This window comes from Chanos chanos, chromosome 10 (genome assembly GCF_902362185.1).
Source record: "Chanos chanos chromosome 10, fChaCha1.1, whole genome shotgun sequence".
NCBI classification, from domain to species: Eukaryota; Metazoa; Chordata; class Actinopteri; order Gonorynchiformes; family Chanidae; genus Chanos; species Chanos chanos.
Genome location: NC_044504.1, coordinates 9353017 through 9377410, shown reverse-complemented (window position 1 = coordinate 9377410; position 24394 = coordinate 9353017). Strand labels below are relative to the sequence as shown.

The following is a 24394-nucleotide window of genomic DNA, read 5'->3' as shown; positions in this document are numbered from 1 at the left end:
GGTTTATTGACAGTGTTGTAGTATTCCTCTTTCTGTCACTCACAGAAAATTAACAGGTGATTTTTCTCAGGCAAACTGATAAACTGATTTCCATCAGAGAGAGAGAGAGAGTGAGAGATTGTTGATCGAACATTTTTTTAAGTCACAATCATTGTCGAGATTAAACTATGAATTTTCAAAAGAGGCGTTTTGTGCTCGTTAATGTAAACTCAATCAAACAGCAGTGCATCTGGTGCTTGATTTGCGAACTAACATTGCCCTCTAGTGCTTATAAATGGACTGGCGTCTTTTATTTTTCTGATGGGAAATAGAAATTTCGCAAAGGTTTGACGATATTGGTATAGATATAAGGCATCAGATAACATCAGTTAGGTTTTCTCAGCAGTAACCTCACATGACATTTTACAGGGCGCCTGATAATGCGCGTCTCGGTTCATTTGCATATAAACTATGTGAAACATACATACACAGCTCACGTCGTCTCCCCGTAAATACTTAGTTGTGACTTGGCTACTGTCACAGCTATATGTTTCGATTAGACCTGAGGTTGACGGAGTGCGTACTATAGTGTTGTTAGTCATCTCGCATCGAGCTGGCTATCAGACCTCTAGTCGGACGTCGATGGAGGGAGTTACTACAAGTAACTGGGTTGCTCCTCCCATAACAAAGGGTGTCGTTGTAAGCTCTGGAACAGAATTCAATACTGTATAATTATTCTTCGCTGTGAGAGAATTAAAATTTGGGGCTTTTCGTGATTGTGAGACAGTTAAGAAGTAGCGCAGTATACTGGTATTGTAAATTGTTAAGTGAGCTTCGTGTTCCGACTAAAAGTCAGGAGATGTTCCAGGTAAACTTAGAAACACTGCAACTGGTTGCTGGACCACCTCCTATGGTTAGGAAAGCATGTTGTTGTAAGCTCTGGAACAGAAGTCAATACTGTACAATTATTCTTCGCTGTGAGAGAATTAAAATCTGGTGCTTTTCTTGATTGTGAGACAGTTAAGAAGTAGCGCAGTATACTGGTACTGTAAGTTGTTAAGTGAGCTTCGTGCTCCGACTATAAATCTGAAAATATTCTGAGTAAAGTTGGAAACGCTGCAACTAGTTTCTTTCTGTGATATGAAAGGGTGTTGATGGAAGCTACACAGGATTCAATGCTGTATAATTATTCTTTGTGAGAAAGTTAAGTAGTATACTGGTATTGTTAAGTGAGCTTTGTGTTCCGACTATAAGTCTGGAAATGTTCTAAGTAAAGTTAGAAACGTTGCAACTGGTTGCTAGACACCTTTCTGTGGTATGAAAGGGTGTTGGTGTAAGCTATACAAGAATTCAGTACGGTATAATTATTCTTTGTGAGAGAGTTGAGAAGTATACTGGTATTGAGCTTCGCGTTCCGACTGTAAGTCTGGAAATTAAACTGCTCTAAGTAACGTCAGGGGTTAATGCCCGAAGTAGCGTGGTTGTGTTGTGAGGTGGAACTCCGACGGTGAAAGATCCCAAGAACAGAGTTACTTTGTCCTAAAAGCATACTTGAAAATTTTTACTTTTCTTAAGGTTATATGCTGAAAGAATTTGTATTTGTTTTTTAAGTTGCTAAGAAATTAAGCAATCTAGCCTTCCAACTTGAGTTTGGAAAGAAAGTAGCCTATTTGTGTTGTTTGTTTTTGTTTTGTTTTGGTGTTAACCCGTATGCAGGAGCCTTCCTACGGCGGTTCAGAAAGATTAATAACTTATTTTAAAGAGGGAATCTGTTGTCAGGGCTGCTGAGCTGTCGTCGGCTGCGCAGATCCGTGTTCATGTTGCTGGACAAGTGAAACCTACGACAGAACATCACGGAACAGCTCCTCCAGACGTAACAATCGTTCAGATGATGGACAGCCTAAATTCATATCTGGAAAAAAGGCTTGGACTCAGGAAATGCGATGACGACATCTAAGGGAAATACAACATTGAACCTTCCGAGGAGAGACTCTGGACCTTGCCCGACATCAAAAAGGCCTGGGGAAAGACACAAGAGATGTCTGCAAGCAGCAGACGAGATGGATTGTCTGTAATTTTGTGCAAGCAAATTAGACAGCATCTGCATAAGTGTGAAATCCAAAGACTGAAACGTGAAATCATTGCAGAAAATGCAATGGTTAAATTGTTAGCTTTTCTATTACAAGAGGAGAAAAAGGAAAAAGAGAGACTTTTAGCTGAAAATCAAAAATGGCTAAACTTAATCTCCAACCAGCTACAATCAAACCAAGCAAGCAAGGGAAGCCAGAACTGCTCTATCCATTCAAAGAGCTGAATGTCACTGAGGAACAACATCGCCATTTGCTGAGGGAACCGCCACATGACTATGACAGCAGCTCAGACGGCGAGGAACTGTCCAATGACGCACCTGCTCCTGCATCTGTGACAAAGGACAGCAGTTCACAGGCCAAATCTATCTCCACGACAAGGTCTAACAATTCATCAAAGGTTAAGCTTGCTCTTGTAGTAATCAAACACTGGAGAACTGAAGTGGAAGCTCAAAATGAAGAGGAGTTTGAGGAGGATGGCCAGAGACAGACTCGCATTGTGACAAAGAAGGTCAAAAGATACCTCCCATGTAAGACTTATCAACCAGCTACACCAGAGCAAATTGATAAGTGGTTCATGCGGTCCTCAGGACTAAAACCTGAGGTATCCAAAGCCCTTAAAGTCTGTTATGATGACTGGGATGGTGTCAGAACAGCTTTCAATCAGGTTGTGGAACAGTCAGCAAGATCTGAAACACAGGACGTCAAACTCAGAGCATTGCAATCTAAGGCTCTGAGGTACAACAAAACAGGAACTGAACACAAAGCAATGAAGGGCAAGACACATGGAATGGACATTGTCATTACTGCCACAAGCCAGGACACTGGAGGAAGGAGTGCAAAGTAAGACTCAAACTGAGCAACACACAACAAGGAAAATGGGCTAAGCACATTTGAAGTCATCACAGGCCAGCCCATGCCCCTACCCGGAACAATGGATCTGTGCAAAGCCGAAGTGCATCTGACTTCTGACAGCCTGATGCAGTACTGTGAGCAACTCAGTCTCGCAGTACAGGGTGCTGAGAAACACGTTTGCAGTTGGCAACCACCTCCAGAGGGGGGACATAGTCTAGTGCCTGGTCAGTGGGTAATGATTCACAAACCTCGGAGGGTAACATTAGAAGTCAAGTGGGAAGGTCCATATCAGGTCCTTTTAGTTACGAATGCAGCAGTTAAGGTGCAGGGAAAAGACAAGTGGTACCATGTGAGCCATTGTAAGTTAGCAAATCCGCCTAGAGAGTAGGGACAGAATGGCGGTAGTATTTATCAGAGTCCAGAAATGGTGGGACTAGAGTTGTCTAGGCTCTAGCTCGTTGCCTGAGGATGAAGATGTCATCATACCACCACTGATAAATACTGTAGCTTCCAGCCAAAACTAAATAGGGATATTTTAGGCATCTATACAAATGACAATTCATTTTGGTGTCGATGCAGTTTGGCCAGGTGCGTTTCCGTTTCCTCTCTTGTGTGTCATTGCAGGTATTCTAGTGAAAAGGAGGATCCCAAACAGCTGGAAGAGAAGGGTGCCCTGGCTGACATTAGACACCTTCACTGGACTGTACCTGAAACCTGGCTGACATCAGACATCTACACTGGACTGTACCTGACAGGACACGGGACACATCTGCATCGGTCAAACGCACAATATAGCACAGCCTGCTTCAGGAGATCTCGTCTACCAATACAATCCAGCACCATAACTGTGGAATGCAATCATCCACCGTGCCAACAATGTCATTTTTAATAATGCTGTACATCCTTTCAATATCTATGCATCATCATAAAAAGATATTTTTATTTTATACTGTAAGCAGAGGTGCCTGTACTCAGTATTAGGCTGTGTACATGATTACTATCAACATATCTTGGTTTCTTTATCTGTTCTTTTTCCTCCTTCTGTTCATGTATTTTCTTACAATTATTTCTTTTTGTGATCATATTTTGTTATGATCAAAGGGGAAGATTATAGTGACATCTGAACAGACATGGTCCAGGATAAGAGAACTGTTTAACCTGATGGTCGTATTACCATAGATACAAAGAAAGCTTCATACCTTTGGCGCCACGTTACTGTTGGAGCCAAGAGCAATTGATTAAGGCAAAATACAACCAGTAATGGGCAAATGGCAGCCATCACAGACAAAAGGGGACTTTAGCATTAACACCTAGATTCTGATTTGCATCAAGCAACATTTGTACACCTATTGTCTGTTTGCTTCATGGTATAAAAGGCCGATCACGGTAACAGTTCTCTGAGTTAAGCTTCTGCACAAGCAGACATGCTGCCGGATTCCACCACCACCAAATAAAGCTTTTCTCCAATGAATAAACTTAAACTGACTTTGTGCCCTGCTGTCCCTGGCCCTGCTCCCCCCGCGTGGCCCTGCCCCCCCTGCGCCCTTCACAGCCACTAGTCTTGCAACATTCATGCTTCTATAAAATTATTTTCCTTATTTCATCTGTTAAGTGCTGATACTCCAATAATGCTCTCCTTCCCTCCCTCATCTCCTGCATGGCTATGGCTCATCTGTTCGAGCATGAGTGTCTAGCTTGAATGTGGCTACTTTCTTCTTAGGTGTGCCCCCCTCCCTCCCTGTCAGCTCTCTCTTCATCGTCATAAACTTAAAATTGAACTTGGATTAAAAATGTACACATTCCTCATCGCAGGAGGAGTTGTGAATAGCTATCCGTGGGTTTAAAACTTGTAGGGCAACTTCAATGGAAATACGAGGTAAAATCGCAACAAACCCCTTGCTGACGTTACTAAACCTGTTTCCATCAACCTACTGCTGCACTAAATGACAGATCACACACCCCGTATCGCAACTGTAGCGCACTGAACAAGCCAGCCCAGTCTTCCGTTCTTTGTTTGCACTGAAACGGAATATGTAGTAACCCACAAAATTCTGCCGCATTTTTACTCATCAGGCACACTTAAACCAGAAGTAGCGTAAAAAGCATGCCCTGTCACAAGAAACGCACAGTATAATGCTGTCACAACAGTAGCTGGATTTCCATCCAACTATTTAATGCAAATTAACGCTTAAACTTCACATCAAATCTTTTGAGTCACATAAGAAAGGAACCTTTTAGCTGGAAGGCGACAGGAATTTATTTGCTGGAGAGAGGTAATTAGCATCTGGTAAAATGTTACTGGTTGATGGAAACAGGTTTAGTAACGTCAGCAAGGGGTTTGTCGCGATGTTACCTTGTATTTCTGTTGAAGTTGCCCTACAAGTTTTAAACCCACAGATATTCACAACTCCTCCTGCGATGAGAAATGTGTACATTTTTAATCACAGCATTCAGTGTTCACAGCATTTCACCTTCAACCAGGTATCTGAGTGTCAATTAGTTAATGTAGGAACTAGTTAACCCAATCCTTGTTGATATTTTAGAACCCAGTGTTGACAGGTATGGACCGTGAGTGAAAGTCGCTCCAGCTCACTTTTCTCCGTCCGAAAATAAATTTCTAGCTATGCCACCGCCAGACCCAGAACCCAACGTTATGAAAGGTTAAAATACCGGAGATTCAAAGGAAAACATTAAAACGGTAGCACTGCGGGAAAGAAGGTTATAATACGGGAGAAACTCGGAAAAAACGGGAGGGTTGACAGGTCTGTCTTGGGTGTTAGACATCACCAGCGTCTTGCCTTTTCGTTCTTTAGTAAAGTCATATTGCGATTGCTATTGAGGTCAGTAGTGCTGTAAAAAATGCCTTTTTGGGGTTGTCATTTAAACATGTAGCAGAGAACTCTTTTTGTGGACATGTGGTCATTCCTTTTTGTAATGTCTGTCATTTCTGTTCCCCAGCCTTCTTCCTGTTCTTTAGAGTATGGATGTTTACGGAATGTGTTGGCTCAGATTTGGTTCCTTAAAATCTGTATTGCAGAACTCTAGGCTCCATTGCAAAAGACATCAGATATAACAGCGTTGGCCCGTCACCCTCACTGTTGATCGCTTTAATACTTAAAGCTTCCTTCCTGGCCCTTCTCTGGTAAAGACTGTAATCTTCCTCTTTGTGTTTAGTGCCTAAGGGGGTGAAACAAACTTCCATAATTGTCTTTGTCAGAGATTGCCAACATTCCTCCTGGAGATCTACTGTCATGAAGGACAAGAGATGTCCAACTCTTACTCCAATATTCATATCCTAAAGGCATTCGTCGGCTCAATCGGATGTTTTAGATCATGGATGGAACAACATTATGCCTGAAGATTGCCCCCAGGGAACAAGACTTTGGTCAAACACAAGCCAAGAGCAGAATAACAAGGGCTAAATGACAGGTTGATTTAAGCTACACAGATTTAGGCTTGAGAGGCATAACTCACGATGACCAGACTCAGAAAAATCTCAAAACAGAGTGGACTTCATCAACAATAAACCAAACCAAAGGAGCAAAAACACACACAGGTCAAACCAAAGACAGGTGAAGGTGATTACTGTATATCTGACTGATTATTAGAAAAACGAGTGTAATTAACAGGTGATCGGTAGACTGGCAAAACAGACTACTTATTGGCCAGCAGAGAGGAAGGTTAGGACGGAGTAATGATGACAAATAGTTTACTCTTCAATTGGTATGACACCACTGGCACTCTAGAGTGTACAATTGTCTACAAGTGTGTTGTGTCTTGTGACTTTTAAACAGTGTGGAGCTTCGTGTACTCTTCCCACCTTAGTTCATACAGTTTCGTGCTGACAGGAAAGCAGCACGTTCCATTATCCTCACCAAATGGATGTTCCAACATCTAAGAGGAAACAGATCTTTCTGTAGCTGTGAAGACCATCCTGACTGTTATCCTGTTTCTCTATCTTAGCCATTATGTCTCTTTTGTAAGTATGACAGACACATACTGAATGACTGGCATAGCTAAACACAAAAACCATCTGCATAACACAACAGAAGATGACTGAACAGAATGAGGCATTTTAAATGGAAGGACAATTAAGGTCATACCTAAAGTACTCAAAGTATTTCTTTCCCATAGGACAGACACTTATTGCTGATCTGGCACACTGACAGGACTTAGCCACTGGTGGTGTAACACGATCCACATGAGCATCTACATCCCTCATGAGCTCTCGATTTAGGTATCATCTGGCAACTGACGCTGTGATGACACATTCATTTGTGTGGAACATATATACTACAGCCTCTCAGATAGAAGCAAGTATGTACTTACGTTACAACTAAGTCAGTGACTTTAATTGATCTTCATGGATTTTTTTATCTGTACTTTGCCTCAGATTAAGGTTTCCCAAACATTGAGTTAGAGAGGTAGTCACACTTGCTCTAAAAACCTGTTAGTCCTCAGAACACCTACTGACAGGGGCTCAAGAAGCGATAGCAACCAAAACACGTGAGAAACACTGAGACTATAGAAAGCTTGAAGAAGGTAAGTGGTTACCAAACACTAATACACTAACACACTACCACTAATATACTAACTAACACTTACACTAACACTAACACACTAACATTAACATTACAGTAAAAACAGGAATACCAAGTAGCATGCCTCAAAATAAACTACAGTTTTAATTTGTGTCTCCCCCTTAAAAACTCTCAGTTCTTTACAAAAAAGGTCAGCAGAGTGTAACAGCTTGCAGCTATACAGAGGGAGGAGTCTTCTGTAGATTAAACAGCTTTGTTCTGTCAGTGTGTCACAGAGTATTCTGACAGGCTGTTGGCTTTTCCCAGACATCAGACCAGAAGCAAAAATGACACGTGGTATGCACTGTTTATACTTTAAAATTGTCTTTGTCAGAGATTGCCAATATTCCTCCTGGAGATCTACTGTCATGAAGGACAAGAGATGTCCAACTCTTGCTCCAATATTCATATCCTAAAGGCATTCGTCGGCTCAACCAGATGTTTTAGATCATGGATGGATGCCTGAAGATTGCCCCCAGGGAACAAGACTTTGGTCAAACACAAGCCAAGAGCAGAATAACAAGGGCTAAATGACAGGTTGATTTAATGTACACAGATTTAGGCTTGAGAGGCATAACTCACGATGACCAGACTCAGAAAACTTTCAAAAAAAAAAAAAAAAAAGAAAACTTTCAAAACAGAGTGGACTTCACCAACAATAAATCAAACCAAGGGAGCAAAAACACACACAGGTCAAACCAAAGACAGGTGAAGGTGATTACTGTATATCTGACTGATTATTAGAAAAACGAGTGTAATTAACAGGTGATTGGTAGACTGGCAAAACACAAAAACCATCTGCATAACACAACAGAAGATGACTGAACAGAATGAGGCATTTTAAATGGAAGGACAATTAAGGTCATAGTTAATGATGGTTTGCTAACATTTAACAAAGACCGTTTTGAAGCCCATGTAAAGTGGTGTGATGGTAGATAACGGAGGATCCATAGGAGTTGATATTGATATTTTAAAATGTGTATTTGTTATCCTCAGTTCTTCTGTATTACTTGCATGTACAGCATGTTTCCAAAGCAAATGAATCACGTTGAATGTATTCGACCTACTGGTAATAGTTTCTTCTTTTAAATTAAATTTGTATGACATGATATCAATACCTTGGGAAAGTTCTCTTTTATTTTTGACAAAATCAAAATTGTGCTAATATTGTCAAGCCATTCTCTGACCACTAGAAACAGTTACCTGTCTCCACCTATGAGATTTGCATATTTTCATTGAACACAACCACAATGAACACAAAGAACCAAGGATCACTGGCCAATCACAAGAGTAATAAATCCAATAAACCCAATTTATTATTAACCCAAGTTGAGAAGCACTAATTTTTTTTAGAGAGGTAAAATATCCTGATATGTCAAAGTATATCTTTCCCATAGGACAGACACTTATTGCTGATCTGGCACACTGACAGGACTTAGCCACTGGTTGTGTAACACGATCCACATGAGCATCTACATCCCTCATGAGCTCTCGATTTAGGTATCACCTGGCAACTGACCGTGACGAAACATTCATTTGTGTGGAACATCTGTACTACAGCCTCTCAGATAGAAGCAAGCGTGTACTTACGTTACAAGTAAGTCAGTGACTTTAATTGATCTTCATGGATTTTTTTTATCTGTACTTTGCCTCAGATTAAGGTTTCCCAAACATTGAGTTAGAGAGGTAGTGACACTTACTCTAAAAACCTGTTAGTCTTCAGAACGCCTACTGACAGGTGCTCAAGAAGCGATAGCAACCAAGACATGTGAGAAACACTGAGACTGTAGAAAGCTTGAAGAAGGTAAGTGGTTACCAAACACTAATACACTAACACTAATATACTAACTAACACTCACACACTAACACATTATCTAAGCCGCTTATCCTGATTAGGGTCGCAGGGGGTGCTGGAGCCTATCCCAGCGCACATAGGGCGAAAGGCGGGGAAACACCCTGGACAGGTCACCAGTCCATCGCAGGGCAGACACACAGACAAACACACTCACACACATTCACACCTAAGGGCAATTTAGTGTCTCCAATTCACCTAACCTGCATGTCTTTGGACTGTGGGAGGAAACCGGAGCTCCCGGAGGAAACCCACGCAGACACGGGGAGAACATGCAAATTCCACACAGAAAGGACCCTGAGCACCCGGCCGGGAACCGAACCCGAAACCTTCTTGCTGTGAGGCAACAGCGCTACCCACTGCGCCACCAACACTAACATTACAGTAAAAACAAGAATACCATATAGCATGCCTAAAACCAAAACCACAATTTTAATTTGTGTCTCCACCTTAAAAACTCTCCGTTCATTAAACAAAGGTCAGCTGAGTGCAAAAGCATGCAGCTATATAGAGGGAGGAGTCTTCTGCAGTTTAAATAGTTGAACAGTTTTGTTCTGTCAGTGAGTCAAGGAGTATTCTGACAGGCTGTTGGCTTTTCCCAGACATCTGACCAGAAGCAAAAATGACACATGGTATGCACTGTATATTCTTTAAAATTGTTTTGTTTGAAAGGAAGCCATACATACTTGTTATGTAACCGAGCAAAACATGGTTACTGATTGTGTGTTAATCTTTGGGGGTTTTATGGATTCCGTACGTTATTGAACTTTATTCATTCACAGAAATGGTGCCTTTACCTGAGAAAAAAAGACATCCAGATCATGTGGATACATCCATTTTACAGTGGACCTGTCAGGAAAATCTGCAATCCAGAAAAGAAGAGGTGAGAAATAGATTTCAAATTGGTGACACTTCTAAATGCAATTTTAAATTCAAGAGGAACTGAGGTTTCAGCTGTAACATGATAAATAACACAGAGGGGTCAAGTCCAGGACAGGTCAAGTTCATAACAGACAAGAAATAACTACTGTAGGCAAGAACCATGTATGGGAATGGGATCAACAGAACAATAAGGGGCAAATTTGGTGTGTAACACTCAGTAAGAGGTTACACTCCAACAAAGATGTGACAAAGAGTCCCACATATATATTAAGCTAATGGAGAAGCAGGTGTTCTTAAAAATCAGGGGAGGCAGAGAATGGCAGGAGGCACAGAGATTTGGCTTGAGGCAAGTGTGAAAGATCTATGTCTTTACATGAAATATTACAAGTATGTTTGAACTTTATCCGGTTAAACAGGGTTTCTAATCAAAGTCATGTCAAAACAAAACTCCACGAGTTCTTCGAATGAACTTCATCGCTGCTCTGAGAATTGTGAGCTGAGCTTTCCTGCTCAAAAAATAGAAACTGCATATGAGATCAGACGCTGAATACATGAGGGTTAGCAGCATCTTTGTTGTTTTTAAAGCTGCAACACTTGTTGCAAATTCCGAAAATGTCGTCCTCCTATTAAAGTTAGGCTATTCCACGCACTGTGAGATTTTTCAGAGTGAAACTCCTTGTACTTTTAGATTATACTTTGCACTCTGGCCACTGGCACATGAAAACACTTGGATATGGTTTTGCAGCCACAATGTGCAACCGGAGGTCCTCACTAAGCTCTTTGGTTTCAGCCATGACTTGCAATTGAATAGTAACTGACTAGAGAACTACTGCATGAGCTGTTCTCAATTTATAGTTGATTAGAGTGTTCTAGAACATGGTAGAAATGACCAGGACCAGTTGGAATGGTGTAGGAGCCTGCGTGTCTCTCAGCCTCTTACTTCCTTGTTTCCAAACTGTCAAAGAAGTATCTGCTGGCTGGACCTTATGGGATACTGGAATGGTGTATCCACTGAATCGACAGAATGACCCAGAACATGTGTTAAGTCTTTGGGTAGAATCATCTGCTCTGCTGCATGAACTATTGAATAATATTAATATTATTAATAATACTATTGCAGTAATAGAGCAACGGTGGGTTGTCAGATGGAATCAGAATTAAAGATATATTCTTTTCACTCCTATATTTCAGGGCAGCACATTTACCAAGTGGGTCAAGACAAACATCAAGAAGAAGGAGTGTTGTTTCTATGAGGAAGATGTCAGGTACTGTGCCTGTTTCTGTTTGACTGTGGAGGTAGCAAACTTCTATTGTTTAATGTTGATGCAAAGGTAAACAGACGACTTTTGATATCTGTATCAGTGATAATGAACTGTAAATCATCTGATAAAGAGACATCTCTATCTTTTTATCTCTAATTTTTGTGCAGCCATCCCTGTTTATGATTTGTAGTCTGGGTTTGTGTGGTACTGGGCTATTATGTGTAAACGTGGACTTTCTTACAGTAAAGGAGAGGAGATTTGTAAGTGCGGCTATAAAAAGTCTGACCACACTGATGAAGCTCAGAGAAGATCAGAGACATCCATGGGTGCGCTGTGGGACAAGCATAGGCATATACGTGAGGTGCCTACTGATGCATTTGGTGAAATAGACTTTGGAGGACTGAGTCAGAAAACAAGCAAGGTGTGGCTCTTGGGTTTTTCACTTTCTTGTTTTTGATCATATGTCAGTTCATACATTAATTCATATTAAGTCATATATTGATTATTTTCTGAATGTGAAAGCTTGTTTTGTTCCGGTGTGTGTGTGTGTGTGTGTGTGTTTGGGCCCGTGCATGCGTGCGCGTAGTATGTTCGAGTGTCCTCAGATACCGAGCCAAAGACTCTGTATGAGTTGTTGATTAGACACTGGAAACTGCAGCCTCCTAATCTGCTGATATCAGTCACTGGTGGAGCTAAAAATTTCCAAATGAAAGACCATCTGAAGAGGACGTTTCGCAAAGGCCTGATTAAAGTGGCTCAAACTACAGGTATACAGCACCTTAATGATTATGTCTGAATAAAAATGACTTTTATTGTTTCTGCTTCTTTCTCTATGGCAACTCAATGTACTCTATGTGTTCATGTTCATGTTCTCTTGTTCATGTTAACATTTGTTATGTGGCACGTGCAGGTGCGTGGATCATCAGTGGGGGCACCAACACTGGGGTGATGAAACATGTCGGGATGGCCGTCCATGAACACACTCTAAGAAACGGTTCCTCCGGCCGCCGGATTGTGACCATCGGTGTGGCAACCTGGGGCATAGTGCACAACAGGGATTCTCTGATTCACAGCGAGGTTAGAAATAGACCTTACTGACATTAGCCATTAGCCGTGTCTTTCAGCTAAATGCATGAAGGGGATTCGGGACTACTTTTTAATCGATGCTGAAAAAACTGATAATACGCAAGGTGCTGATTGCATGTATTTCTATACTTCCACCCTCTCTCTTTTTCCCTCTCTCTCTCTCTCTGTCTCCCTTTCTCAGGGTTACTTCCCTGTCAATTACTCACTGGATGAAACGAATCAGGGGCGGCTTTCCCTTCTGGACATTAATCACTCTCACTTTCTGCTGGTGGATGATGGGACACATGGACAGTATGGGAAGGAGATCGAGCTGCGAAGCCGGCTAGAGAAGCTCATATCTGAAAAGCCCCTGGGAGACAAAGGTAAGCATCATCATCCTGAAATGTGCTGTTGTTTTTTCTTTCTTAGATAATCCATGCTTTTTACAGTATAATCATTTGCTTTCTTATCTGGCTTTGTTTACCATCTCCAGACAGTGTTGTAAAGGTTCCTGTGGTATGTGTGGTGTTGAATGGTGGACCAGGGACTCTACATGTGAGACATTAAAACCTTCTGAATTTCTGAATTAGATTTTTGCGTTATGTGTTTTTACTTTTCATGAAGCTATGGTTAATCCAAAGATGTGTTCCACAGACTATTTACAATGCCATGCTCAACAAAACTCCCTGTGTGGTCTTGGGGGGTTCGGGGAGAGTGGCAGATGTCATCGCCGAGGTTGCCAGTCTGCCTGTGTCCCAAGTCACCATGGCTCTCATCCAGCGACTGATGAAGAAGTTCTTTGGCCAGGAGAGTGACAAGTTCTCTCAGCTGAACTTGATTGAGTGGACCAAGAAGGTGACAATGGAAATATGCTGTGTTCTGAGACACTTAGATGCCTGTAGATTTGGTATTACAGTGGTGATTTGTTGGCTTTTGTATGTGTGTAACTTATTTCAGGATCATGCGTTTTGCTATCCTTTTTCGTCCTCTCCACAGATTCAAGACATAATTAGAATGCCCCACTTACTGACTGTGTTCCACTATGATGAGGGGAAAAAACAGGATGTGGATGTAGCCATTCTTCAAGCTTTTTTGAAAGGTGCCTCTGAAAGAACCCAATCAAACCCACCAGCAAACACTTGAAATTCATCCAGTAACTTGATTTTGTTACCATAGTGTGTAAATTCATTCTTTAATGCTTCACTGTGACAGATAAAGTGTGTCAACTTCCATGGTAGGACTCCATGGTAGATTAATGTTTTTAATGATCATCCCAGTGTCTCCCAAATCTTTAGCAATCCTTCTACATCAACAATAAACTTACCAGTGTTATGTCGTTGACGGTTAGCTAAGAACCATTACTTACTTTTCATGAAAGTCTCTTGCCTCGGCATTGTTTGTAGTGTTTGTTTGTTTTGTCTTCATTTTCGTGCTGTCTGGCTGCTCCTGTGTCTTATCCCCACCCACACCCACTGCCTCCCACCTCTTCCCTTATTCGCCTCTCCATCTATGTTATGGGTGCAATGCTAGTACACCATGCTCTTTGTAAAGAATTTTAGCCCCTGTGACAATACCTTTTGTCAGTGTGGTTGTGCCCCATGACAAAAGGATTCTTGGTCAGCCCAAACAGCACTTTATCAAGCCCAAGATGTCAGGGTTGCAGTAGTTTGCCTTAGTTGGCAGTCACAGATGCTCTCGCTATACTGGAGCTTGAATTGTTTCCCCACTTGTAAGTCGCATTGGATAAAAGCATCAGCCAAATAAATGTAATGTAATGTAATATAATCAAGGACTTTTCCTGCATCTAGATCTCGTGCGAGATCTTGATAGAAATCTTTTTCCATTGGTTGGTTCATTACCTTAATATTCTTCTAGCTCAAGATGACATTGATGAAATTTTGCTGTTTCCTTGCAGCCTCTAGGAGCAGTGAAACTTTTGGTGAGCAAAGCTGGGTGCAGCAGCTGGAACTGGCTGTGGCCTGGAACCGTGTTGACATTGCAAGGAGTGAGATCTTCACTGAAGTGAACCAGTGGAAGGTCCGTGCTTTGTCATCCAAACAAACATACAGCCATATTTAACATGGCTGTCAGTACCAGTAAGGGGTTGAATTCAAATGATCATCGATGATGGCTGAAGTTAACTTAGGGTCTTTGCATTAAAGTCAATGATAAGCTTGCTTGATTTGATTCTGACTGTTGTTACCTGTCGTTCCTCCCTCCTCTCACATCAGCCCACTGATCTGCATCAGGCCATATTCTCTGCGCTGGTGGGCCATAAGCCTGAGTTTGTGCGGCTGTTGTTGGAGAACAATGTTTCTTTTTGCAAGTTCCTGGAAAAGAAGGGCCGTTTGTGTGATCTCTATGCCAAAATGCCACACTGCTTCTTTCGACACAAGCTAGAAAAGCGTCTACGAGATGATAAAAGTGGCTCAAATAAACTCTCCCTCAGTCATGTATCAGACGAGGTGTGCCACCTACTGGGGGGTTTCACGCGGCGGCTCTATCCTATCTCCACGACCCAGCGCAGTGATGTGCATGGAGACGCCACCGTCCGACAGACAGTGAGTTAGAGCATGGATGCTGTCATTACAAGACCTCTTATCATGTTGTTTTAATAATAATATAAATGGATAAACCGATCTATGGCTTTCCCTAGATGACATCTGAAGAGTACATTGAGGTGCCATGCTACTCAGAGGACAGCAAGACCATGGACACTGTGTGTGATCCAGGCAGAGACCTGTTCCTTTGGGCCATCGTGCAGAACCAGAAGGAGCTGGCTGAGATCATCTTTGATCAGGTACTGTTACTGGAGAAAAGGAAGGAATGCTATCTTAGGATGAACAGGATAAGGGTTTGTTTTCGGCTGGTGCATTTATGCATATACACGTACACATGTAACATGCCTAAACACACTCAGTTACATATATCTGTGCTCTTTTGATATTGTGCAGTAACAGTTTTTATCAGGAGTTTAATGCTGAAAAGAATTTTTCCTGATTTTAATTGTCTTTTGTTCTCATCCTTAAGTTGTGTTAAGAGTGTAAAGGTAAAGACTGATGTTATTGTTTGATGTCTGTGTGTAGTGCAAAGATTGCATAGCAGCAGCTCTGGCAGCCAGTAAGATTCTGAAGAAGCTTGCACAGGAGGACGAGAGTGAGGGAGTTGAGTCAGAGGAGATGAGAGAACTGGCCAACCACTATGAGAAACATGCTATTGGTACAAAGTTTACATTATACTCAGCAAAACACTCTCACTACATCAGGACAAGCCAACCTTCTACCTCCAGACCAATATTCTTTAAGAGTTTATTTTATGGGTCGATTGTTTGACTGATTGATTGATTGTTGACGTACATTTTGAACCATATGTGGCTTTGGTTACTTTAAGTAAGGAGTTATATTTAGGGTACAGAGAATCTGTGAAGCATACTAAGCTCATTTATGCCATTCATCATAGACTCCCCATAGCTCTGTGTGTGTGTTTCAGGTGTGTTCTCTGAATGTTACAAATGGGATGAACAGCGGGCTCAGACGCTGCTGGTCAGGATTTCACCCTCCTGGGGGAAAACCACCTGTCTACAATTGGCTCTGCAGGCTGACGACAAGAACTTTGTGGCCCGTTCAGGGGTTCAGGTCAGAATATGTTTGACCTTTGGGCACAGGCTCTTTTGGTGTCTCATTGCTATTCACTGCATTTGAGAAAATGTCAAATTAAATAGATGTGGATGTGGTCCTTTTATTTAAGCATTTCTCCAAACATCTGTGGTGAGGGAAACATGCGTGGGGGTGGGGGGGGGGGGGGATTCAGTGTGAAGATCATGGCGACACTGGGTTGGCACACATGCTGATAAGGAAGATTTGTGCCTTGTGCAGGCTCTCTTAAACCAGATCTGGTGTGGAGAGTTGGCCGTTGATAATCCACTGTGGAAGCTATGGCTCTGTATGTTCTTCTTTCCTCTGATCTACACAGGCTTCCTGAACTACAGGTAACCTCATCACACTGCAGTTTACACCGACATTCACAAAAAAGAAAGAAAAACAAGTGAAAAAGTAGTACCAGTTAATGTTGTCATAGGTTATATATATTTGATATTAATGTAATGAAGTTTATCGGAATGCTTTTTAGCAGTCTGTTTGTAATCTTAAGACATGAGATAAAATTTGTCCAGACTTTGGCTCTGTACATAGGTTTAAAATGAGACAAATGATCACAAGATGGCAGCATGACATTTGGGTCAGTGACGCTGTCAGATTAACACTTCATTTCCTTTTATCTCCTTGGGGCAGAAGGCACAGATTAGCCAAACAAAACAAACAAAAAAAAACCCTTACATTTCAACCATTTTTAGAAGAATGTTATTTTACATTATACTCAGTGTGTTCCTTTTAAGCATAATATTCATGAGAAAGTGATGTTACTCTGTGTATGTCAGGCGGGATGAAGAGATCGAGAAAGAGGCCAAGAAGAAGAAGGAGGAGGAAGAGAAAAATGCAAGGCGCTCTGTTTATGAGACCTGCTCCAATCCCCACGGAAACTCAAGCATTCGGTTTATATTTACAAAATACTTTTATCATTGAAGCCTGCTCTTAAGTGCATTTAGTTATGGCAAGACTAGAATAATAACTGTCAACTCCTGTCAAAACCTAACTTATGCCTGTGCTCTATTCAGTGACTCTTCAGACAGATCATCTCTGGAACCTTTGACCTGCTCATCCAGGCTAGTGGGCCTGTTCACCTCCCCTAAGGTGAAATTCTGCTGGAGCATAGCATCTTATTTTGGCTTTCTGTGGCTCTTTGCCTTTGTGCTGATGATTGACTTCCAGGACACTCCATCCTGGAGGGAGCTCCTGCTCTACGTGTGGCTTGTATCGCTTGTGTTTGAGGAGATTCGACAGGTGAGACCTTACAACATATGTCACTTCTCTTTATTTGGATCAGAAGCATACTCAGCATAACAGGCTTACAAATAAACAGTAACAAGTTCAGTTCAGTCACTGACTCAGATTTATGACTAGCATTTTCATTCACAGTGAGGTGTTCTGATTTGCATTCATGTTTACCTGTGTTTAGCTTTTCCATATGCCTGATCAATCTGGATTTCGAGGGAAAGCGGGAACGTACATCAGTGACATCTGGAACATTCTTGATGTGCTCTCCATACTACTGTTCATCATTGGTTTAGCTTTGAGGTGTGTTAAGAGAATAGAACAATTATCTATGACTTGTCCAAAAAAAATTTCTCATATTCTCATCTCTCTCATCTTCCCTCCAAAATTAATTTCAGATTCAACACAGTTGAATTTTTTTTTTTGCAGGCTCCAGCCCAATGACTCATTGTTCTATGCAGGCAAAGTTATCCTCTGCATAGACTTCATCATATTTGCCCTGAGACTGATGGAAATCTTCACTGCTAACAGAACTTTGGGCCCTAATATCATCATCGTCAAGAGAATGGTGTGTACTTGACTACTGACCTCACATTGTAGCTTTCAGGGTGTAAAGCCAGTCATCATTGATTACATTTTATTGCATAAGAACATTAAGATTCACGTTTGTCATGCGTTGCTGTATAACATTATGAGACCAGTGAATGACTGTTGTTGTTTTTTTTCTGTGTTCTCAACAGATGAAGGATCTGTTCTTCTTCTTGGTTCTGTTGAGTATCTGGATCGTGGCCTATGGAGTGGCTGTACAGGGCATTCGAGTCCACAACGAGGTGCGACTCGACTGGATATTTCGGGGTGCTGTCTATGAGCCCTACCTCATCATATTTGGAGAATTGCCAAAGAGCAGTGACAGTGAGTGTCAATAATGTCCTATTTCTTAAACGCACACTGAGATTTCATTTTTCAGGCCTCTAACCTTACATCTTATTTGTTGGTGCAGATGCTGAGTTTGACATAAGCACTTGTAGTGTGGATGGTACAGACCCTCTGAAACCCAAATGTCCTGTACTGAATGAAAACAACATGCCTGCATTCCCTAAATGGATTACTATTATCCTGCTTAGTGTTTATCTGCTATTTTCCAACATACTGCTTCTTAATCTACTAATTGCCATATTCAAGTGAGTTACTACTCCAAACACTTTGTTTTACCCACCAGCATTAACCATTAAATATATATCTTGTCCAAAGTACAGTGTAATTTTATTGAAATCACTTAAAACATTTATTTTAAAATTTTACAGACACAGTAGATCTAAAACGTGGTCATTTAGACTGAAATAAATTATCCCCTGGAACAATGTCAGTTACCTCATGGCTTCTTGATCAGCTTGCCCTCCACACTTCTTTGACTTTTCATTGACTTTTCTCAATAGCTACACGTTTCAGGAGGTGCAAGACAACACTGACAAATTCTGGAAGTTTCAGAGGTATGAGCTGATAAGAGAGTACCACAGCCGACCTCCAGCACCACCTCCCTTCATTTTGTTCAGCCACCTCTACCTTTTCATCCGAAAAGTACTCCTGTGTTGCCCTCTGCGGAATGACGACCATTTCAGTGAGTGCTCGAAGCGAGTGGGATTGAACAGTGCGAGAAAATGTGTGGTAATATAACAGTTTCATTTTTTTTGTTACTTGTTCAGGTATAGAGCTGAAAGAAGAAGAGGAAGAACTGCTGTTGTCATGGGAAGCCCTCATGACGGATAATTATTTGGCATCTATGCATCAGGACAGTAGTCAGAACATGGAACACCGTATCCAGGAAATGGCTGAAAAGTAAAGAAAATAGGGGGCTGGGAGTGGACATCTGTACCCTGAGACTGCTTATGACTTATATAATTATTATGGCTAATTTGGGTTATATAGCATTTATTTTGAGGTTATTTAGAAGAGCCTGGTAGAAATGGAAGGTTCTGGTCATGCTCTCCAGGGTCGGCACCATGTCAGAGTTGCTGGAGAGGGAGTGGGGGCAGGACAGTGCATCTGAGATCATACAGAGGAGGCTGACTCAGCTGGAGGAGCAGGTTTGGAGCTTTAAGTGTCCACACGTACCACCACCAGTGAATCTGGTTTTAATGCCTTGCATTCATTCCTTCTCTGTCCAAAATGTCAACACTGAGATTCAGAGCTGTCATTGTTCAACTTTGTGACACGTTGATAATTCTCTGACAGGTCTCCCAGTCACTCAGTCACTCCCAATGGATAATGGATACACTCAGATCTCAAGGTTTCAAATCAAAAGAGGACCCTCCAGTGATTTGTAAGTGTATGTATGTATGTGTGTGTATATATATGTATGTGTGTGTGTGTATATGTGTGTGTGTGTGTGTGTATGTGTATGTGTGTGTGTATATATATATATATATATATATATATATATATATATATATATATATATATATATATATATATATATGTGAGTGTGAGAGAGAGAGAGAGAGAGAGAGAGAGATTTTGTCTTGTTCCACTCTTTGATGAATGCTAAACAAAATTCCCCCCCACCCCCCAGGTAAAAGCACCTCCCTAGATGAGTCAGATGAGCAGGAGACAGATCAAGTGAAGGCCCAGTATCACCTACTTGCACGACAGCTTCGGTACCCTGACAGCAAAGAGCCTCGCTTCCCTGTCCCAGAGGAGAAAGTGCCCTGGGAGGTGCTTTATTTTACTTCACTCTACTGTCTAGTGGACAAACTGATGGATAAGTGTATTTACCCTGTTTGCAAAGCTTTTTTCCGATGTATTTACACTTACACACTCTGCTACAGGTGGACTTTAGCCTTTACAAACCTCCGGTTTACAAAAAAGAGCAGATGAATGAGTGACTTTTATATTAAAGACAAGGTCTGAAAAATACAATCTGAACTTCTTAATTTTACTTCATTCAACATATTGAGTTAGCTCTGATGAGAAAGCAAGCAGGTGTTGTAAAGGAATTGTTTTTTTTTTCTTCTGCAGATCAGAACTTGCTTCTTTAGACAACTGCAGGTATGGAGACATTAAACATCTTATGGACCAGCACTGCTCTGTTATACCACCATGTTATTAAACTGTACTTATGTTCTTTCTCTCTTCTTAAAAAAAAAAAAAAAATCAGAAATCCAAATGGCCGGACTGGAATGAGGGGGAAAGGAGTGCTTAACAACTTGGGTCCAAATCGTGGGGTCAACCTAATTCTCACTCGGTCAGAGAATGAAGCTCTAAAATCCAATTCCCTTCCAATTTAAAATGGAGAAAAAATAGATACTCACATACACACACACACACTACACACTACACACTACACACACACCCATATGTATATATGTATATGTATATTTATGTATGTGCGCGTGTGTGTGTGTGTGTATATATATATATATATATATTTATGAATATATATATATAGTGTATATATATATAAATGCATACTATGGCTTTTCCCAACATGCACTCAGATTAAGATCAGATTTAGACTACAAATGGATCAGATTAAATGCCTCAAGATGAAATAATTTGATTCATTCGTCATGTATCTTAAGGTTAGCCCTGCAGCCTGGCGCGGAGGATCTGCAGTAACATGTAACACGCATTGACTTAAATGAGATAGGGTTTTTTCTTTTTCTTTTTTTCCAGGTGGCGTAATAGTGACCGCTCTGCTCTTGAGTTCCTGGCTGTTTGGGATGAGCCTGCACACCAGTGGGCATTTCCTGCAGTGAGAACTCTCTGAACTCTCCCTAAAGAACCATTAAATTATGCGTTATAATTCTCATTTGTCATTGTGTAATAGTGAAAGAGCTCAGAGGAGTAATCATGTTTAGAGGGTTTCAGAGTTTTATTGTGTGGTATATCATACCATTAACTCCAGCTTCAATGCTCTCTTGTGGTCTGATGGATCCATACCTGAAATGCTGATGAGTCTACTGGGCACAGAGCTGTATCAGAAGATCAAAGCAGAGGTAGAGGACCCAGCCCAGAGAAAGAAGGTAAAATGCAGATACCTGGATGTGACATGTTATGCTTATGGCAGTATCCTTGTCTTGTTCAGCTAAACACTATAGGTAGCAAGTGCTTTTATATGATAATCCATGCATAACTCTTTGCATGTCATAAAAGGCCAACATTCATATTCATTTGGACAGAGCTGAGTTACATAGGATGTAGGTTGTAATATTTATGAATATTGTGTCAAACACACTTACGGTTTTGTGTTCTTCTCCAGGTTGATGAAGTTTACATTGATGATGTTCGGAACACTGATAACGCTTGGCTTGAAAGATCTATCATCAACATTCACGTAACCAGTTGGCAAAGCGGTGGTCAAGAGGTAAAGGGAAGCAGACAAGCAAGTTTGAGAGGCGGGGGAGACAAAAAGAGTGTTCTGGTCCAGTTCTCTATTCATAGCCTATCGATGATGACATGACAGGCAGTTAACTCCAAGACTACTCCAGTCATCAATGTTAAGACTTTTTACTCTAGATAGTTATTCGTTAATTAGAATAGAAATGTGCACAAGTGCTGTGATGGACTGGCGACCTGTCCAGGGTGTCTCCCCGCCTCTCGCCTAGTGAATGCAGGGATAGGCTCCAGCACCCTTCGCGACCTTAATTAGGACAAGAGGCTTTGAAAATTAATGGATGAATGAATGAACGTGCACACATGTTTTGATGTCTAATGTAAAGTGTAAAAGTTGAGCTAATCACAGGTCACTTAATTTTGGAGAAAATTTTTATGTCTTGTTTTCTCCAAATATCGGTCAAACAGTCTTAATGCAATAAATTGGATTTTTTTGTGTTCTTCTACATGGAAAAGTACTGCACAGCCTTCTTTTTGAGATGACATTTGGTTTTATTGTTCATCGCCGACTCTTTCGTCTGTACTCAGGTCTGTGTGTGATTGGAGGAGGTTGAAGAGCTTGGCTGTTCTCTGCGAGCTGATCTTTTCTCTCTTCTCTCTTCAGACTGAGTCACTGCAGTGGAAGGAGGTGAGCAGAAGTACAGCGGTGTGCGAGTACCAAAGAGAGGCTCTCCGGAGAGTTGCTCAAGACCACAATATTCCTTTCTGATCCTCAGGAAAAACAGCACGTGCCAAAGCTCTAAGAGACGGAAAGACTACTGATACAGTCTGCACCATGTTGTAGAGGACTGCAATGACAAAACTACATAAGCCACACTGTTTTCATTGTATATCAAGACGCAGACAATCCTGTAAGAAATTATAATTTGAATTACTGAGGCAAACTGCAGTACATTTAATAAAAAAAAAAAGTAATAATAATAATAATATAATCATAATGGTTTATTGACAGTATTGTAGTATTCCTCTCTCTGTCACTCACAGAAAATTAACAGGTGATTTTTCTCAGGCAAACTGATAAACTGATTTCCATCAGAGAGAGAGCGAGAGAGAGAGAGATTGTTGATCAAACATTTTTTTAAGTCACGATCATTGTGCTCGTTAATCAAACAGCAGTGCATCTGGTGGCTGATTTGCAACACAAAATTGCCCTCTAGTGCTCATAATGGACTTACATCTTTTATTTTTCTGATGGGAAATAGAAATTTCGCAAAGGTTTGACGATATTGGTATAGATATAAGGCATCAGATAACATCAGTTAGGTTTTCTCAGCAGTAGCCTCATATGACATTTTACAGGGTCCCTGATAATGCCACCAAAGTCTTCTTCAGACCAGCTTCGTTCATGTAGCAGTTTCGGTGTTTCTGCTCAGTGACAGCTCAGTAGTCTTGGACTTTTTGACACGCTGAGGAGAGGAGTGGACGGATTTGTACTGGTCACCCTACCGGGACAACTGGAGTATTACACATTTTTTTCACATAGAGCTCTATACAATATTTTTTTGAGGTGTACCCCCTTTTTTGTTTGTTTGTTTGTTTCGTTTTGTTTTCTTCTTCCTTCCTTCCTTTTCTTCTCAATTTTTTATGTTGGAACTAAAGTATGGTGATAAGGACACCCACATTTGGCGAAGGAACAATTTCTTCAGACGAGAGACCTTTACGGAACAAATCTGGTAGAATGGACTACACAAAGGATTTGTTAGTGAGTTTGTGTTTAACTGAAGTGTTCAAAGTATCATTTGGAGGTGAATTCAAATGTTGTAAGAATCCATTTTGTTTATTTTGGACAAAAGCAGTGTAATATACTATAGAAAGACTTTGTTTTATGGATTGAACAAACATTTATTGTGATGTATAATATCCTTTGTATTCTAGGAGAGGGATACGTTCCAGTCCAATAATTTTATTGGAGTCAGGTAGTAAACAGCTATCAAACCCTGAATAAATTCTCCATTTCAGTAAGTCAATCCAGTCTGTTCATTTCTACTGGATACTGTGATTTGGTTACATATACACAATGTAATTTTCAGTCTGAGTACAAATCGTAAAGTGCATTGTATAAATAAATGTTCAAATCTATATTCAAATAAGTGCAGCTCATGTGCAACTTAATCGCAACTTAAAACATATAGTTCAAAATCTGAGATTTAAATTTAGTTACAGCAAAATATTGATACAAAGGTTGTTTACATTTACTCGTCAACGATAAATTATTCAAATATTTCTCCGTCACTGCCAAGACAGGGCACAACAACGGTGAATCTCATTCATTCTATTTATATCACGGTGTGATCTGCGCGCCAGGTTACAGGTGTAGCTGAGAAAACACGGAAGTGACGTGAAAACTCACAAGATTTTTTTTTTGTTTTGTTTTGGGGTTTTTTTGCTTTTTTTTAATGAACAGTTTTCCATATACAAACAACATGGCTTCACATATATACCAATAGGATCAGGTGCATATCAAAAATACAAAGAAGGATAAACCACAACAGACAAGATTGCAATAATATTAATAATAAAAGGAGGGAGAAAACAACCCAAAAAAAAAACA

The 24394-nt window shown here is 40.8% G+C and overlaps 1 protein-coding gene and 1 pseudogene across 1 annotated transcript in view; one reads left to right on the top strand and one right to left on the bottom strand.

Annotated features, from left to right (window-relative positions):
* Window positions 1–24394, bottom strand: part of LOC115822763 (protein lifeguard 3-like) — a 110127-nt gene that overhangs the window by 29114 nt on the left and 56619 nt on the right. The window lies entirely within an intron of this gene.
* LOC115822590 (transient receptor potential cation channel subfamily M member 2-like) lies at window positions 2209–22570 on the top strand (annotated as a pseudogene).